Source organism: Lactuca saligna, chromosome 4, assembly GCF_052625555.1.
Source record: "Lactuca saligna cultivar CGN05327 chromosome 4, ASM5262555v1, whole genome shotgun sequence".
Lineage (NCBI taxonomy): Eukaryota > Viridiplantae > Streptophyta > Magnoliopsida > Asterales > Asteraceae > Lactuca > Lactuca saligna.
Genome location: NC_136420.1, coordinates 98,743,697 through 98,761,511, shown reverse-complemented (window position 1 = coordinate 98,761,511; position 17,815 = coordinate 98,743,697). Strand labels below are relative to the sequence as shown.

The 17,815-nt window shown below is 37.0% G+C and overlaps 1 pseudogene; it reads right to left on the bottom strand.

Annotated features, from left to right (window-relative positions):
- Positions 1 to 339: 339 nt before the first annotated feature.
- Positions 340 to 17,492, bottom strand: LOC145039967 (protein MANNAN SYNTHESIS-RELATED 1-like; annotated as a pseudogene).
- Positions 17,493 to 17,815: the final 323 nt, after the last annotated feature.

The following is a 17,815-nucleotide window of genomic DNA, read 5'->3' as shown; positions in this document are numbered from 1 at the left end:
ATTATTTTATTTTATTTTCTCTATTTAAGGTATGGTATTCTCCTATTTTGAGATAAAATAAAAAAACAATACAAATGGTAATATAAAGGTTACCAAAAAAACTATTATTTTAAAAAGAAAAAAACATATGTTGGACAAAAGTAACATACGTCAAAAAGTAACAAAAAATAATTATTTATATAGATGACATCTATCAGAAGTTAAAACAAAACAATTGGTTTAGATGATAGTAATTTTTTTTCAAGAATAGTTAATACAATAAGATTAAAGTTAAAAAAAGGTAATATCATCTAGATCGATAATATAATAACATTACAATTGATAATACCATTGTCAAACCTATAGAATCACTACCAAAAAAAAAAAAAAAAAAAAAAAAAAAAAAAAAAAAAATCAACTAAAAACAAAATGGTCACTAACAATGGAAGGAGTGGTCACAAAGCGATATAGTGACCAAACTTTTGGTCGTCATTTTTTGTAACTATAGGTCCGTCTAAAAAGTTGATAAGCGACCAAATATTAAAATGGTCACTAATTAGTGACAAAAATATATTGGTCACTAAATCTGTGACGACACATTTTAACATTAATCAATGAAAGTCATCACAATTTTATGTAGTCAATGACCAATAAAGGTCGTCATTGTTTTATCCGGTCAGTGATCATACAAAGAGGTCACTGATTTACCAAATTAGTGACCATAAAAAGTCATCATTGATTTTGGTTGTTTATCGCATTTAACCTATTTAAGTAATTAACATGGAAATATACAAATGACTAAAAGGTAAAAACACATATGTTCACATATCTATACAAAACATAAATGACTAAAAGGTAAAATGATAAGCATAAAATAGTCTCAAATTTAAACAAAACCTATAATATACAAACACATAAATGACTAGAAGGTAAAAACACATATATTAACCTTTGTATAAAAGTAGGATTATACATGATATTCAAAAAATTTACCATGGAAATATAAAAAGGTTACATCAATCTATAAACATATGTAGAAGTCAATCGCCTTCTCATATTCATGTTCAAGAAACTTTGACTTCTTGTCCATTAGCATTATTTCCTCATGAAATCAATCAATCATTCAATCAACAATTCAAATTAAACTAAGAAATTCAACTCTTCTTTTTTATGTTATGTCTCACCTTTGTGTAAGATTTGGGAAAGAGTTCTTTCAAAGCATCAAGACTCCTATCCCATCTTGATTGAGTCAAATCTAAAGCAATATACTTATTAAAACCAAGTTTTCTTAAAACTAATGCAATCTCTTATGCACTATATCCTTGACAACCTTGTGATCTAACATGTTAAGCCTCAAGTCATGTCCACCAGATCATGCGACTTAAGGTTTTAAGTCAATCAACCATTGAGTCAACCACTTCCTGAACATCTGGTTGAAGCTCAACTGTTCCCATAAGTGGCAAAGCATCTGATTGAGTTATCTTGGTTGAAGCTCTTTTTCATGTTGACATATGGGAAGTATGTTGCTAGCCTTAATGGTAACTCTGAAGGTTGAGTCTTAACTACTTTCACCACTCCATCTATAGGTTGTTTACAAACTTTTCAATGTCATATTTGTCTCTAGAGTTCCTAGAAGATGCATCAAGTGATTTCATGACCACAAAATTGCTAACAAATAGCCAAATATAAGTGGAAATGTGGAATATCAGAATATGAGGAGTAGGTTGTAACCTCCAATCACCAATTTCGCTTCAAAAAAAAACACAACCCAGTTAATAAATAATAATAAAATAATCTATAATTCAAATTTCACCACTTACTTTTCACAAACATGAGTCAACCTAATATGGGACTAATTCCTTGTTGCTTTCTGGGATGCAATATATTTGAATTCTAATCCTAACTCAGCTGTCAATGTATCACCGCTTCTTAGCTGCTCAAAACAATATAAAAAAAATTCAAAATTTTCTGGAAAAATAACATTAACAAGATTCAAAAAAAAACTAACCATGGGTAATTGTGGCTTAGCATAAGCAACAAAATTTCCTTCATTGTTTAAAACTTTAACCACCTGTCTTGCACATTTTGTTTCACTGTTAAAACAAAACTCTAGGAATATATAAATCAAAGTAAGAAGTAAAAATAAATAAAAATAAAAACCTTCATGATTTCAGGATTCTTCCATGACCCTTTATCAGATCAAAGACAACCCCCTTGATCTGAACAAATACATGTTCCACCCAAAAAGTTCAGGCAATTCACTATAAAAAGAATGTGTTAATTGAATATTTTTTTAAACGTTTATTTTATATAATAATTAGAAAAATATATATGTTTACCTGGAATCGATAATCTCAAGCAATTTATTATGGTATTTGCATCCAAGAACATGAGAGATTAACAAACAGAAAGATTAATTCCTAAAATAATTATGAAGAAAACAATGAAATTCTGAAGATGTAATACAAAAACATATATTCTGACTTGTGAGCTACATAAATGAATCTTTGAAGTTGCTTAGGCGTCACCAATCTAAGTTTAACAATCTACCATGGTCAAACATCAAATTAAATAGAGATCCAGAAAGGAGGAAAAGCAACAAGATGAAGTCAACATTCCAGGGAGACATGATATTCTGGTCCATTATTTAAGGAGAAAGTGACAAATCCTTTGGATTCTTCTACCTCTTCTGCATAATTTGATGCAAAATAAAAGGTTATATTTTCATTAGAGACAATCTTCTTTCGACTGACGCAACTCTGAAGATGCCACAAGAACAAATACATAAACGAATTAGTGAATAAATGTGTTTAATCATATATCATCATTGTATGAAGAAAGAAGATAAAGAAATGAAATCAAACTAAAGATCAAACAAATACATAATTGTATTGTAGATAAATTGCATTAATAAGAAAAGGGAAGTACATTGTCGTTATCCTAATCTTGAAAATAGCACAATGGACGAACTTTTATTCTAAACTTGAAAAATAACAAAAAAAGGCATTCTTCTGTGATTTGTAGGTGCCTTCTTTCTTCACTAATCCAAAGGAAAATTTTGTTAAATGATTCAAGAGTTACTTATCTTAATATACTAGATGATCATATTATGGAATACATGTGTATATATGAGAATGTGATTCAATGTGATTGTTGTAATATGTTTTTTCTGCTAAGCAAATTTCAGTCTCATGTTGGAAGTACATATCATAGACCGTCTTCCAAGATATTTCTAGATGATGGGAGGTCTCTTTTGGATTGTCAAACTCAGGTAAACCTAGAAAATGAAGTTGATAGTTACTCAATCGATTGACTTATCTAATCATGCGATACTTGGCTAATATGGCCTTTGTTCGTTTTGCAATGATGGAGCCGATGGATTAGCAATCGAGCAATTGATTAGCAAGAAAGTGATGTCTGTGACATGAGAGTAATAAATTTAGCTACATTGATGGTCAGAGCGTAGAAAAGAGTATGGAGTACCTATTTGACTTCGAGTGGAGAACAGAGGTGCGCCAATGGGAGGGTGTGGAGCAACGATGGACCGACAACGTTGGACCGACGATGATGGTTCGATGACCATGGTCCGACAACGATGGGACGACGCGATGGTGTCGAACTGGAGATTGTCGGTGTGTCGATATAGGGCAAAAGAGATGTCTTGAGTCGATTTAGGGTAAAGTACTCTTCGTCGATTATTGTATCTATGGTCAAAATTAGTCAAGCTTATTTATAATAATAAACCAATTAATCTGGTGTTCACAAAAAGTTGTCTGAATAATTAATTTGGTCAAAATTAGTGAACTATAGTCAAAATTATTCAACCATAGTCTCCTTATTTAGTCAAAATATAAATAGAACCCATGATTTTTCTAATGTGTTTCTCCTTCTTTCAACTTTTCCAAATATTATAGCAGTAAATATGTTTCATAAGGACTAGTCAGTGTAACGAGTCTCTTCAAAATTATGTGAAAAAAAACGAAATTGCAGTCATTTTCAAAATTAAATAAAACTAATTAAAAATATTTTAGTTTTTATTAATTTAAAATTTATATATATATATATATATATATATATATATATATATATATATATATATATATATATATATATATATATATATATATATATACTCGGTGACCACTATTTTATGGTCACTAATTATTTTTCTGCATTTAAGTAGTTTTCAATAACAAAAAATAGTCGTGTAGTTTTGAATAGGAGTAGTTAGTGCCCATTATTTTTGGTCACTAAACCTCCAGTACAGTGATCACTTTTTTGTCACTAAGCTTCTAACATGATGACCATTATTTTTAGTCGCTATATAGTTAACATGGTGAACATTATTAAATAGTTGTTATGATATGAAATAAAAATAATTTAATTTTTCGCTGTTTAGTGACCGACTTTGTAACACCCAAAAAAAATTCAAGGCAATTTAAACTTTTAAAATGTTTTAAATCCATTAAACATTACAACTTGTTTTCAAAATATATTATATCAGAGTATCCCAGAAACAAATTCATAAAAAGTGAGGAGCTGTACGATCACGCCTTAGTCTTGCCCCGATCTCCTGAAGTACCTAAAACAATAAACTGAAACTGTAAGCCCGAAAGCTTAGTGAGTTCCCCCAAAATACCGATACACATACAATCCACATAATCATGTCAGCAACATCATAACATAACAAACTAAAATAACATAAAATGGGTCCACAACTTTATAGACTGGATTACCCCCTGGGCCCACAGTGTGAGTCTGGATTGCTTTCGGCCCACAGTACGAGTCTACCTTAGCCCGTAATTGGAATGCTCCCGGGTTTGGTGGATTACCGCACGAAGCAGTCTCGCCTCAACCCATCCCACATAACATATCAACATGTTGTAGGATTAGTGTCTAAGTCCATAACTATTTTGGTATGTACTTGACCCGATGGTGCATGGTCCTTTTGGGTTGCCTTCACCAAAGCAACTTGATTGGAGAAATAAATAAAGAGAGAGAGGTTATTATGATTTATTAATATGTTATAAGAATAATATATTAAAGGAGAAATCATATTTGTTTAATTAATATTGGTCAATAATTAATTAGGAATTAATTTTGTGATCAAGTGTAATTAATAAAACTAGAGGGGCTGATTTGTAATTATGTGATAGTTACAAAATAAGGTAAGGATTATCTTATTATTAGGTTGGATGAATTTAAGGTGATAAGGCCTTATAATTCGACTATGATAAGGATTCAAGGATTATCTTATGGGTTGCTTTGTGGATAAGCAACTAGATAAGGATAATGATTGAAACCCTATCTCTACACCTATATAAAGACCCTAAGGCTCATGAATTCATGTATCCCTTCCCAAGAGGTCCTAGAGACGAATTCTCATACCTCTCCTCTCTCCTTATACCTTCTCCATTTGCTCTTGGTGTTTGTAAGCCATTAGAGGAGTGACACTTGTGACTCTAAGCATTCCAAAGTCAATTCAAGGATATTTGGGATTGTTATTGCTACATAACAATCAGGGTATGATCTTAAACCTAATTACATATTAATATGATTACTTGAATGCTAGAATTAGGGTTTATAGTCTTGGATTCAAAGCATGTACAATAGAGAAACCTAGATCCAAGCATTAGGGTTTGTATGAGTACATAGGATGTCTTATGACCAAAACCCATCAGTGGTATCAGAGCCTAGGATGGTTTCAATTGTATTGATGCATTGTATATCTAAAAAATTCGATTTTTTGGTGTTGTAGAGGCTGGACTCGCCGAGTCTATAGCTGAACTCGCCGAGTCCAGGGTGACGCGACGAGTCCAGGCTTGACTCGACGAGTCAACTCGTTAGATAATGTTTATCTCGGGATTTCTTGTTGTTTTTGCATATGGATAGTTACCTTATCATGTTAGATCAATATTAATCTGATTATATGATATATTTGACTATATTTTTGATCTAAATGAAGATATTTATCAATTAATAAGATAATTGTTTCCTTATAAGATAATTGATTAATTATTTTGAGTAAATTGATAAATTGTTTTGCAAGAAATCATTAAATAAATCAAATATGGATAATTATGTGATTAAATGTTAAGTTAAAATTATTTGTTATTTGATCCTTGTTGTTATGAAAAGTTTCATATTTTCCCCTTTAGGTTTTATAGTTTAAATTTGAACCCAAAAGTTTTGAAGTTTTGAAATTTAAATAGTTAAAACCCTAATGTTTTGAAAAAGGTTTCAAAACTTTCCCTCAAGTTTTGGAATTTAAAAGTTGATTAAAAGTTAATTAGGAATGTTAAATTCTAAAACCCTAGTAATATTTTGAAAAGTTCAATTTACACCCTTATGGTTTTATTAATTAATTAAGGTGTATAATTAAAAGAAGTTTAATAAATCCATAAAAGTTTAGGTTAACCATTTAGTTGAATTAAAAGTGTAATTGTTAAAGTTAACCACATAGTATTTTAAAAGTATAAAATGCACCCTATACTATATATAACATTAAAAGTCTAACATTATATATATGTATGAGTAAAAGTCAGTCTTACCGTTAGTAGGCCTCATTCACGAAACTGGTCTATGAGGGGTGTTTAAGGAAATTGCCTATAATATGGCGATTGAATGGGTATCCACTCTTACCCACCGCACTCTTGACTAGTGGAGGGTCGTTAGCCGAACGGGTAGGATAGGACGAAACCTTTCATTATAAGTATAATGAAATACAAAGTAACTAAATGTTTTGCAAATTCCCAATCTTAGTTACTTAGGCAAAAGTGAATTGATGGAATTCCATGAAGTTACACTTTGTGCCCTTGCGAAGACGTTAGTAAAGCGTGTGTGGTTTACCGGCACACTAAATGGTTCTAAGCAAAGGTAGCAAAGGGTGACTCAATGTTTGTCATAGTTCGGTGGAGCGTGTGTGGTTTACCGGCACATCGAATAGGTCATTGTAACATGTGAGGGCACCATGTAAGTTTGCATGGTTATTCACACCCGCTTTGTGATCCTCGGCATCCCAGTCACAAACAAGAGGGGCATATCGAGATTTAAACATGCCATTGAATGTTCAATGAATCTCCAAGGATCTAGGAGTTTTCATAGATTTAAAACTTAAATTTATTTTTCGTTTTTCATGGTGGAAATTAGTGAATCGTCATTCACTTACCTTCAAATATTCTGCAACTAGATTACGACATCCCTTTTCTAGGTTGTAGCGTATTGTGTTCGGTCCTAGCCTTAGTATCTCATTTGGGTGATTTACTAAGGACTCAATCGATCAACTAACTTGAATTTGTTTTCTCCCATTTTGTAGATGTCAGAGTTCGACAACTATGGTCTTCCCAAATCCCGTGGAACAAGCATTCCACATGAAGATGATATTCCACGATTCGATCGAGGAACAAGAAATCATTCTTCACTTCCTCCTCCTCCTCCAATTATTCTCCCTAACCCACAAGATTGTAAAATTGAAAGGTTCAATATCACTCAAGCCCTTTTGGCAAGTGAACATAAAGAAGGAAAGTCGGTGTGTGCACACATCCTAGGGGTCCGTTGTCTGTGAGGAAATGGCTGTTGATTGGGTTCTTCAGTCACTACCTAACTCATATAGTGAGTTCGTAAGAGAGTACTATATGATGAACCGCGACGTGACCCTTATAGATCTCACCTATATGCTTATTGCTGCTAAATCAGCAATGGTTTGGCGCAATAGAAAAGCAAAGTTGATTGGTGAATCTGCCTTCGAGACCTCTATGGATATAGACAATGACAATGAAAGACATGCAATGATTGAAAAGTTTGATCATAAGAGAAGGGCGATGTCTGAAGTAGTTCCATGTGTTGTTCCAAAAGAGTCAATTTGCTTTTATTGCCAAGAGAAGGGGCATTGGAGACGAAGTTGCCCTATTTACCTAAGAGATCTAAGAGATGGGAGAGTCGAAAGTATGACTACGCTTCAGGTAAAATCCACTATCTAACTCTGTTAAGTTCCTATTCATTGATTCTTAATACATGATGTGATAAGATTGCATTTGAATGTTTTGAAGGATCGGTGAAAAGAAAGGAAGCTTGATAAGAGAGCAAGATGAATCTAATCACAAGAGATGGATCTTGATCGCATGGACTTGAAGATTGGATTTTGAGCTTAGATAGTTATGATAGAGTTGTTAGAAGTTTTCCTTTTACATAGTTTTCAATAGATTTTGCATTGTAAGGACAAATGTTTTTCCGCTGCTTTTATAAATAAAATAAATTTTGTTTGACTTATTTATTTATTTGTTTACTTCCTTGCAATGAAATCGTTATGAAAATTGATGTTTGCATATTTCTACAACGAATGGATATGATTCTTAGTTATGTTATTTATGGAAATGTCGAGAATTTACCAAATAGGGAGAGTTTCTCATCGCCCAAGTTTCAATTGGACAGAAACTTGGAATCATGCAACTTGGTTGCACGATGAATGAGAAATTTCATATTTTGGAAATTAGACTAATTCATTGACAAAGTGTCAAGTGAAGGACTAGGAGATCAAGTATAGAAAGTTGTGTGTTGATCAAAGTCCACCATAAGAGTAACAAAGACATTCGTCATGATTTACTAAAGGTTTAGTAAATATGATTATGCTTATAAGATTAAGTGTAATTCTGAATTGATTGAAAATGTTTAAATCAATAGCAGAACAAATAAGAAGAGTCAAGTAGGCATAAAGATAAAAGTTTCTCCATTCTAAGAAGAAGGGAGAGTACCTTCTATGCTTTATGATAGGTCTTAATGATTAAGAACCATATCTCAATTGATCCTCTAAGTGAGTCTTAGTACAATTGTATGTTTAAGAAGAGGAATCAAGGATTGAAGAAATGGTTAAATCAAGAAGTCTATTATACTTCGTTCCAATAACAAGTCTTAAAGTTAAGATTGTGACAATGAGTGAAAAGTATTAAAGGTTTATAACATTCATCAAATGTGGAAAGTTGTGATGTCTTGAATAAGACAAAGATCGACTAGGACCAATTTATGAAGTGTTTGATAAAAACTACACTAACTCTTGAATATTTGATTGTCAAGAAATGTTTATTGACAAAAGAATCTTATATGTCAAGGAGTCAGTGGGAGTCTTATTGGTCTGGAAAGGTTTCAGGAACAAATCAAATAAACCTTATCGATCATCACTAGCACACAAGTTAAGGTTTACAACCTATCGTGATGACATTATTTTGATTCTGTGCCAATCCAATCGAGTTAATTATGCATGAGAGTTCTATGAGTTCTCATTTTGAACGCATAAAAGGCAAAGCACCTTAATCAATGAAAGGTCCATTAATAGGAAAAAGGTGAGATGCTTAACTACTTGGAAGACGTGGTGGGCAGCTGTGCTACCATAAGGCAAGAAATCAAGATTAAGAAAGTTCAGTCCATATGTGTTTGAATTTGTCGTAAACTTTGGTTTTAACAAATTCACATGGATAGGAACAAATACACCATTTAAATCTAAGTGTCATAAGATTTCCTCCTTCATGAAAATGATTGTGAGGAAATGCTTTCAATAAGAAAGATTCTAAAAAGATAGTGATTGTAAAATTGCATTCTCGAATTAGATCATGGTTACGGTATCCCTTTCCATAATTTGAATTGTGAGGTTTGACAATTAGTCTTAATTGTTAAGACACACATATGAACTATCTAAGGCAAAGGTGTATAAGTTCAAAAAGCCTTGATAAAAGATTATCAAAGCATTAAGTATTAGAAACATGGACTTAAGAAATTCAATAGGCATTGTCTTTCTGAAAGTTAAGATGTTTATGAATACATGTCGAAGCTAGTGGGAGCATAAAAGTTATGATTGTATGATTATTATGGAAAGTATTGCAAGTTGGCAATATTAATTATAGAAAAACAAGAATTATACCTTGCAAAGTCGTAAGGGTTATAAAGTTGTTTTGCTATAATTAAGGGAGAGAATATTATGCTTCATTTCAAATCTAAAGGATTAGGTTGTGAAACGTTAATAGATTTAGTCAAAGGTACATAGTGTGTTCTTAAAATTTCGATTATGATTACGACATTCCTCTTCACAATTCGAATTTTGAGAACATAGCAAATAAAACATTATGCATCGTGTCCAATACGCTTCGGGTATAGGATTGATTGCAAATGCTTTAATGTTTGACCATTCTAAAATTTTCCAAATGTCTAGCGCATTTAGAGGGAAAAAAGGACTAGAATTGGTTTTGACTAAAATAATTAAACAACTATCAAAGAACAATCCAAAGTTCGACGAGGATTGGTTGCTTGTGAGTAGTTGGAAGCATGGTATTGAATGGACCATATTGACATTATTATGAATAGATAAGATTCTATTAAGAATAAGTTGTCATATGGAAAATATGGAATCATGTCCATATTGGGAAGTAAATATTGAAAATCTATGACTAGATTAGAAACTTTTATGCAAAAGGATGTTCAAAGGAATGTACTTTGAGTGAGAGACATAATATCTAAGGAATTGTCTTGTAACAATCTCCGATAGAAAATTTTGTAACATCATTAGCAATAGTCTTTGCGACTTTGGTGCAGTGACATTACGAAAGGATCGTTGCATAAAGTGTTAGAATCTAGCATATTCTATAAGTAGCAAAAATTTGATATTCTTACACTTATGAAAAAGGATTTGGAGTTGTAAAATGAGAATGATTGGAAATGTGTTCAATTTGTCTATTTCACAAAAGTAAGAACCATAGGTACACATTGTGTGCATGCTAGGAGCATGGGACAAGTGTTGGAATTCAAGTAAGAAGTTGATTACTCGAAACGACAAATAATGAGTAATCGGTATGGTGATAAATAAAAGGAGTTTCATTTATACTCAAAGGTTTGAGGCCATATGGGATTAGTATTATTCTTGTGTTTCACTTTGCATGTTTTGACTTCCAGAATAATTGAGTTTATTAAGAATAATTGAATTATTCAAACGGGCCACAGTCGTTCATATGTTGGAAGTAGATATGAATGAAGACTGTCATGAATTGGTGTGTGGATTGTCTAGAAGAGTATTAGACATAAGCAAATGTTTGCTGCAACGTTCATGAGTGCTTATGAATATGATTTGAGCATTGGATTAAACCCACGCTCACTTGGATCACTCCATGAATTGTATTACGAGTGATTGGTGAGACGATAACATCTTATATTCTTGAAACTGAGATGTGTGAGTTGTATCTTGCGAATCGGTTGCACATTGATAATATGTAAACGCACTAGTAACTTGGTGTTATAAAACATATTGTTGTGTGTGATTTGGTGAGTGAGTGCAAGCAAGCATTGTATCAAAGTTTATCCGTTCCTTTTATTCAAAGAATAAAAGCAATATCTTTTGGGCCCCTCGATGGTTTAGTGATGACAAACGTAAATGCTCGGCCGGGCTAGGGCTAATTTGATTTGTTCAATTAGTCTGTCGTCATAAATTAGAAATCGAAATATAGTACAAAGAGAATGATTTGAAATCATATCTCATATGATATCTAGAATGGAGGAATATATGATCCCTTATCTAAGGACACGCGTATCTGATAGGATCAGAGTTGACAGCGGCTTTGGAAAGCTACGATTGCAGATCAGGATCTGAAGTCATACGCATAATAGTTATTAGACTTATCCAAGTGGGAGACTGTTGGATTAGTGTCTAAGTCCATAACTATTTTGGTATGTACTTGACCCGATGGTGCATGGTCCTTTTGGGTTGCCTTCACCAAAGCAACTTGATTGGAGAAATAAATAAAGAGAGAGAGGTTATTATGATTTATTAATATGTTATAAGAATAATATATTAAAGGAGAAATCATATTTGTTTAATTAATATTGGTCAATAATTAATTAGGAATTAATTTTGTGATCAAGTGTAATTAATTAAACTAGAGGGGCTGATTTGTAATTATGTGATAGTTACAAAATAAGGTAAGGATTATCTTATTATTAGGTTGGACGAATTTAAGGTGATAAGGCCTTAGAATTCGACTATGATAAGGATTCAAGGATTATTTTATGGGTTGCTTTGTGGATAAGCAACTAGATAAGGATAATGACTGAAACCCTATCTCTACACCTATATAAAGACCCTAAGGCTCATGAATTCATGTATCCCTTCCCAAGAGGTCCTAGAGACAAATTCTTATACCTCTCCTCTCTCCTTATACCTTCTCCATTTGCTCTTGGTGTTTGTAAGCCATTAGAGGAGTGACACTTGTGACTCTAAGCATTCCAAAGTCAATTCAAGGAGATTTGGGATTGTTATTGCTACATAACAATCAAGGTATGATCTTAAACCTAATTACATATTAATATGATTACTTGAATGCTAGAATTAGGGTTTATAGTCTTGGATTCAAAGCATGTACAATAGAGAAACCTAGATCCAAGCGTTAGGGTTTGTATGAGTACATAGGATGTCTTATGACCAAAACCCATCACATGTATCAAAACTAATGCACATACAGATAATCATACAGTATCACAGCTAGTCCTGCAGATCTACCTGACTAGCATAACAACTGGGATACATCACTAACTCAACTCAGCATATCAATAACTTCGAGAATATCAACTCCAATAGGCCGGCCTTTGTGCCTTAGACCCCTTAGTATAGTGAGGATATTTCACCTTGCAAAATGTCGACTCGGTAACTAAACTCCAACTCTTAGATCACGACCGCAACTCCACCACCTTTAAATGATGCTAACAGAGGTAGATTTTTGATTCCCCACACTTTCCGCGCTTCTAGCCTCTTTCCATCCAAGCTCTTCTTTCTGAGGATTCTCTTTCCAAGCTTAAAACACACTAGAATGAATCACCACATGGATTAGGGTTCTCTGCACTCTCAAGGGGTTATAAAGAGGCTAAAGGGGGCATATGATTATTTAAATATGGTGCAAAACCCCGGGATTTAGGGTTTCATCTGCCAGGTCCTACTTGTTGAGCCCCTTCTTGGACTCAGCGAGTAGGCCACTAGATTCGCGAACCAACCCGCTGCTACTCGACGATAGGGCAACCAACTCATCGATTAGACCTTGGAGACAAAAAAATCTTATTTAAATTAATATCTGACAATCGGGGCGTTACAACTCTCCGCTACTTGAATTATACTTTGCCCTCGAAGTACGGTACGATGAACAATGTCTGGTAATGCTCCCGCATTTCTGCCTCTGGCTCCCACGTCCACTCGGATCCCTTCTAATGCTCCCATTGTACCTTCACCAAAGGTATCTCATTATTCCGCAAAACTTTCGTCTTCCTCTCAAGTATGGCCACAGTCCTCTCCACATAATTCAGGCACTCATCAACCTAAATATCATCCAATGGCACCACTGCCTCCTGATCCACAATGCACTTACGCAGCTGTGAAACATGGAAAGTGTTGTGGATCCGACTAAGCTACTCCGGAAGCTCTAACCTGTATGCCAATTTGCTAACCCTGGCAGTGGCCCTGAATGACCCAATGTATCGGGGACCCAATTTCCCCCGCTTCCTGAAGCAAATCACACCCTTCCAGGGCGAGACCTTCAGGAGCACCATATCATCCACCTGAAACTTTAACTCGGATCGGCACCTATCGGCGTAACTCTTCTGCTGACTCTGGGCGGTCTGTAATCGTTGCCTAATCTGTTGAATCTTCTCAGTAGTTTGCAGGACTACCTCCGTCCTCCCCATCACTCGGTTCCCAACCTCACCCCCAACAAATCGGGGTGCGACATTTGCGCCCATATAGTAACTCAAACGACGGGGCACCAATATTGGAATGGTAGCTATTGTTGTACGCAAACTCTGCAAGAGGTAGGTGGGAATCCTAACTCCTACCAAAATCAATGACACACGCCCTCAACATGTCATCGAGGGTCTGAATGGTCTGCTCACTCTGACCGTATGTCTGCGGATGAAACGATGTGCTAAAGTGCAAGCGTGTGCCCAGTTCCTCGTTGAACTTCTGCTAGAAATGGGGGGTAAATCTGACATCTCGGTATGAGACAATGGAGACTGGAATCCTGTGGAAAGCAACGACCTCGCGCACATAAATGTCGGCCAACCTCTCGGCCGAAGAACTCTCCCGTATCGCCAAGAAATGAGCACTCTTGGTCAATCGATCCACAATGACCCATATAGTGTCGAACCCTTTTGCCGTCCTTGTCAGCTTTGTGATGAAATCCATCGTGATCTATTCCCACTTCCACATGGGGGTCTCTCTAGAGGCTGTAGCCTACCATACGGCCTCTCATGCTTGGCCTTGACCATCCTACAGGTCAAGCACCTCTTGACTTACAAAGCGATTTCTCGCTTCATACATGGCCACCAGTAACTCAAACTCAGATCTTGGTACATCTTGGTGGCCCCCGGGTGTATGGAAAAATGAGACTTATGAGCCTCCTCCATCACTGTTTGTCTAACCCCACCAGTCACTGGAACCCAAACTCGGCCACATCGGGTCAATAACCCCCGACTATCCTGAACAAACAGAGCGCTTTTTCCCTTGATCCTTTCTACTTTCCAGTTCTCTGGTCGTATGCCCTCGACCTGGGCATCTCTGATCAAACTCAGCAACATGGAATCCATCGCTATCCTCATACACTTACTAGGGTAGAAGACCCAGCTGACTTGCGGCTCAACGCATTTGCAACAACATTTGCTTTACCAGGTGGTAAAGGATCTCACAATCGTAGTCCTTGACTACATCTAACCACCTACGTTGTATCATATTCAGGTTCGGCTGATCCATGATGTGTCTCAAACTCTTGTGATCCGTATATATGGTACAACAGACCCCATATAGGTAATGTCTTTAAATCTTGAGAGCAAAAACCACCACTTCCAGCTCCAGATCATGTATAGGATATCTCGTCTCATGTGGCTTGAACTACCGCGACGCATAAGCTATCACCCATCCCCTCTGCATGAGGACTACCCCTAAACCTATAATGGAGGCATCACAAAACACCACGAAATCCTCAACTCCATTAGGGAGTGTCAAAACTGGAGCCTAACATAACCACTTCCTCGTTAGGCGAGTGAGGGGTACTGCAATCTTGGAGAAGTCTCGAATAAATCTTTGGTATTACCCCGTTAGTCCTAGAAAACTCCTGATGACTGAAGGAGACCTCGGCACCTCACACTGCATAATTGTGTCGATCTTGGCTGGATCGACCAAAATCTCATCCTGATTAACGAGGTGCCCAAGGAACCGGACCTCTCGTAACCAAAACTCACACTTCGAGAACTTGGCATACAATCGTTCCCATCTAAGAACCTCCAACAACTCCCTGAGGGGCTCCTCGTGCTGCTCTCGGGTCATGGAATACACCAAAATATCATCTATGAACACGATTACCGAGCGATCAAGCATCGGTCTGCAGACCCGATTCATCAAGTCCATGAATACGGCCATCACATTGGTAAGCCCAAACGGCATCACCACGAACTCGTAGTGCCCATAATGCGTCCGAAACGCGATCTTCTCCACGTCCTCCTCTCTAACGCGGACCTGATGATACCCCGATCTCAAGTCAATCCTGGAGAACCAAGATGCAGCCTGTAACTAGTCGAATAGATCGTCTATCCTCGGGAGTGGATAACGGTTCTTCATCGTCAACTTGTTCAACTCCCTATATTCAATGCACATCCGGTGCGATCCATCCTTCTTCCTAAAGAAGAGGATCGGTGCTCCCCATGGAGAACTGCTAGGTCAAATGAACTGCTTGCCCAACAGTTCCTGCAGCTATGAAGATAGCTCCGCATCTCGGGTGGCGCCAAACGGTACGACGCCTTAGTAATAGGAGCCGCACCCGGCACCAGGTCGATCCGAAACTCAACCTACCTCTCCAGAGGTATCCCTGGCAACTCCTTCAGAAATACGTCTGCAAAATTCCTGACCACTGGAACCTATGAAACTGAAGTCTGGTCTCTAACTCGTGTATCCACCATGTACACTAAGTAACACGTACATCCATGCTGAATATACTCCCGAGCTCTAGCGGCTAAATAGAACCCTAACCCTACTCTGGTGCCCTCGCCACATACAATTAGTTCTCCCCCACTTAGGGTTTGAACTACCACTCTCTGGCCCTCGCAATCTATCATGGAGCCAAAATGACTAAGCTGATCCATACCCACAATCACGCATACTTCCCCCATGGGAATCAGAATCAAATCTATCGAAAAATCTCCAACTGACATCCTCGGTAGACCGAAGAAGCAGAAACTCCGTGTTCGTTCGCGATGGAAACTTGCAACGAACACTCTAGCTCGTCAACTGGTACACCAAACCCCCTACCAAACATCTGAGAAACAAAATACCGACTTGCCCCCGAGTCAAATAAAACCAAAGCAGGCAAGGAGTTTACTAGAAACGTACCTAAGCACAAGTACCACATATAAGCATAACACGGATATAATAAACGAGGTGAAGGAAAAAGACAAATACCAGCAACCATATCTAATGCTGCTCTGGCCTCCTCTACCGTAAGCTGGAAAGCACGCCCCTGAGCCTTTGGAGGGTCGACCTTAACAGGCCTCCCATCAGCGATCCTCAAAGTAGCTGGCGCTGGAACCTGCGTCGGCTTGGTGGCTAGCAATGGGCAATTGGCCTTCACATGGCCAACCTAATCATAGTGGTAGCATAACCTCATACCCGAAACCGAGACGCCTTGGTGGCAATCCTTCGCATAATGCCCCTCCTTGCCATACCTGTGGCACCCATTACCCGTTCGACACACTCCAGAGTGACTCCTACCACATTTCCCACATGTGCGGCTCTGCTGACCCTCAGCCCTAGAATCAGCGGTCTTAGACTGCTTCGGTGCCAGCTGAGACTCTATTGGGGCCGAACGCTGCTACCTCAACTGCAGATTGATCTCCAACTCACGCCGCTTAGCGGCCTCCTGCAACTCCAACAGAGTATCACATTACTGGGTGGACACAAACTGACGGATGTCAGTCTTGAGCATGCTCATATAACAAGTCATCTGAGCTTGCTCGGAAGCAAACTCTGGGCAGAACATTGCCCTTTCTGTGAACATACGGGTGATCTCCATCACCGACTCTCCATCCCATCTCAAACTCAAAAACTCCAGTGCTAACCGCTCCCGCTCCACCCATGGAACATAGCAGGCGTAGAACATCTCCCTGAACTGCTCCGAAGTAATAATAGCTCTCTGATCATTAGTGTACAATCCAATCATCATTCTCCAACAATCCTTGTCCCTTAGTCTTAGCAGGTTCAGGGCACATCTAACCTTCTGGTTAGTAGGGCATGAACACGTGAAGAAACAACCATCTACGTCAGACAACCACCTCATAGCTCTAATCGCATCCTGTGTACCATCAAACGTTGGAGGCTTCGTGTTATCGAAGTCTTGGTACTAGATACCCCATCCAGCTCCACCTCCTCCTGCCGCTGTTACAGCTGACACAGCTGCGACGACAGCCGTCTCTGCAAGGGTTGCGTAACGCTCGTCAAAGTACTCAATCATAGTAGTCGTAATAGACCCAAACATCTCCGGTACCTGTGCCCGGAACAAAGCGGAAACCTCATTGTTTGGTTGTCATTCCAAAAAATAATGGGATAAATTAATATTAATAAAGCTCAAATCACTGCTATTTCTTATACTAAAGATAGTATAGAGTAAGCAAGGTCAGTCCACAGGAATACATGACTTCTTATCTTGCCATATTTTCACACATAATACAAATAATATTAAAATGGGGGATTGTTTTGAACTAGATTTAAACTTCATGAATAAACAATATTGTTAACAGAATTTAGTAAAAGAAATACATTTCCGATTCTGATTCT